The following is a 2,848-nucleotide window of genomic DNA, read 5'->3' as shown; positions in this document are numbered from 1 at the left end:
CACTGTGGCAATCGTGAATGACCGATCGCATTCTTACAGCTGGTTCATTCTCTAAGTAGCCACACATAAATTCTAATCTGTGTTCTAATGACCAGTTGGGCGGAAAACAATGAGAGAATTGATGAAGCCACGCTTGTGGATGAATGTCGTTGCCAGAATTCTTAAATGTTTTGAATTTACGTGTAGTAATGAACAGCTTATAGTCAAAATCATCATGTTGGCGAGTCGCATGTCGGTCATTGTTACGTCGTTTCGGCGGTTCCATCTCAAAATTCGGTGTACCTTGCCAATTTCTTTCATAATTTCCGAAGTGCCCTGTGTTGTTATTTTGTGGCTGTTCCGTATTTCTATGTCCCTCCTCCCGTATTGGAGCGCGAGTGTCCTCTGAAATACGTAATTCTTGTATTACCTGTGTCAGCTGATCTTGTACTTCCCGGATTTCTCTTTGGTGTTGCGTATTAATTTTATTCAGATTTTGTTTCAATTTCCTAATTTGTTCGCACTCTTCTGTGTCATTAAAGACTACCGGTTTTGTGTCATTCAGATTATCATCTACCTTCGTAGATACACTATTTAGCTGATCCGAAAGTTCAACTACTTTCTCTGATAATGAACTAATTTCCTCCATGTGTCTTTCTGAATCAATTTTCAGAGTATCTACTGTGTCCTTTAAGTTTTCTTGAGTTTTTGCAAGTTGCGTAACCGAATCGGTAGATGCAACTGAGTCAATTTTAGCTTGCAAGGTCTCATGATTTTGATGAACAATAGTTTGCAGTTCTTTTATGGCTGCTTCGTGATTCTGTAATGCATTTTCATGCCGCGAAAAAATAGGTTGAAAATGCTCACAAATCTGTGTTTTTACGTCATTACAGACTTTTTGACATTTCGATTGAATGTTATGTAACTCAGTAGTTATATTTCACGTGCTTGTTCAAGTGTGGTGTCTAACTTTTGAAGCTTTTGCTGTGTTTGCCTCTGATTTTGTTCCATTGTGTCTAACTGTTGCTGTGTTTGTCTCTGATTTTGTTCCATTGTGTCTAACTTTTGAAGATTTTGTTCCATTGTGTCTAACTTTTGAAGATTTTGTTCCATTGTGTCTAACTTTTGAAGCTTTTGCTGTGTTTGTCTCTGATTTTGTTCCATTGTGTCTAACTTTTGAAGCTTTTGTCCCATTTGTTGCATTAATTGTAATAACAATGCACTGGTGTCTGAAACATGTTCCTCAGTGCTATTGGCAATGCATTTGAACCGGCAATATTCGCAGTTTGAAAAAGCAGAAAATGTGTCTTGACTTATTTGAGAAAATGGTGAGGACGCAAAACCTGAATCTACAGTATTTGCAAGATTGTGTCCTGTCATTTAGGATTCCTGAGGCAAGCTGTTGCCGACCGATCGATCGATAATGCTTCCCTGTTCACTAATTGTTTCACTGTCTACACCACTGTTTGCAGCCCGCTCCATTTCCCTATGTACAATTACCAAATTACTACTTTGAACATTAGTTAATTTATTACTCGGTGGCGCTAACACACTGCTTTCGTCTTCACTGTCATTTCTCAGTTTACTTTGGAGCCTAGTATTACGTTTTTCACACGCCATTATTGTCACAATATTTCACACGATAACACAGAGCAGCACAATTTGAAGAGCAAAAATAAGAGAACACATTAACGTAGCACTGAAAATAATATCTCGTTAATTGCAAGCCCAGCTGCGAAATACTTGCTGCAAATCTACATGCATGCCACAACTGTTTTACTGTACAACAATGAAAAACTACAGCTAAAAAGGAAATTCTCTCTACAATTACGCGCTAGCAATAAACAAAAGCTACACTAATTACACAAACTACAAGAAAAAATCAGAAGATTACAGTGAGGTATCCTCGGCTAAGGGTCGACATATGAAACGTCCCCTTTGAACAATTTATACATGACTGTGCTTAAACTGACACACAATATTTTTAGCGCAACGCAATCTGACTTTCAAAAATCCCTACAAAAAATGACCCTGACTAACATTAACCTATACGATTCACAAATCGCTTACCTCACAAAAATCTTGGTTACTCGAACTACTGCAATACAGCGAGCGCCACTACTGCCAGCTAAATAAAAGATTCAAACTACGGAAGGCACTAACTACTGATAGGCATAGTTAGCAAATGAAAGTTTTAATAGAGAACAAACAATGTATTTACCTTAATAGTGTTGAAAAATCACAATATACATAGCAGTTCATGACATCCAGTCTTACAAATTTCAAAACTCCGCCATTTCTCTCCCCACATCCACCACTGCTGGCGGCTCACCTCCAACTGCGCAACGCTACGCGCTGTTCACATCCAGCTGCCCAACACTACAATGACAGACAACAATGCAAACTAGCCACAGACTGCACACAGCACAGCCAGTGATTTTCATACAGAGCGTTACGTGGCGATACCAATAAGAAAACATAAACAGCTTACTTACACCTTCTAAATCTGCTTCGTGTATTCATCTCTTGGTCTCCCTCTACGATTTTTACCCTCCACGCTGCCCTCCAATGCTAAAATTCGAACATGTCCTACCAACCGGTCCCTTCTTCTTGTCAAGTTGTGCCATAAACTCCTCTTCTTCCCAATTCTATTCAATACCTCCTCATTAGCTATGCGATCTAACCATCTAATCTTCAGCATTCTTCTGTAGCACCACATTTCGAAAGCTTCTATTCTCTTCTTGTCCAAACTATTTGTCATCCATGTTTCACTTCCATACATGGCTACACTCCATACAAATACTTTCAGAAACGACTTACTGACACTTAAATCTATATTCGATGTTAACAAATTTCTCTTCTTCAGAAA

This window comes from Schistocerca nitens, chromosome 2 (assembly GCF_023898315.1).
Source record: "Schistocerca nitens isolate TAMUIC-IGC-003100 chromosome 2, iqSchNite1.1, whole genome shotgun sequence".
NCBI classification, from domain to species: domain Eukaryota; kingdom Metazoa; phylum Arthropoda; class Insecta; order Orthoptera; family Acrididae; genus Schistocerca; species Schistocerca nitens.
Note: the sequence above shows the minus strand (reverse complement) of the source record.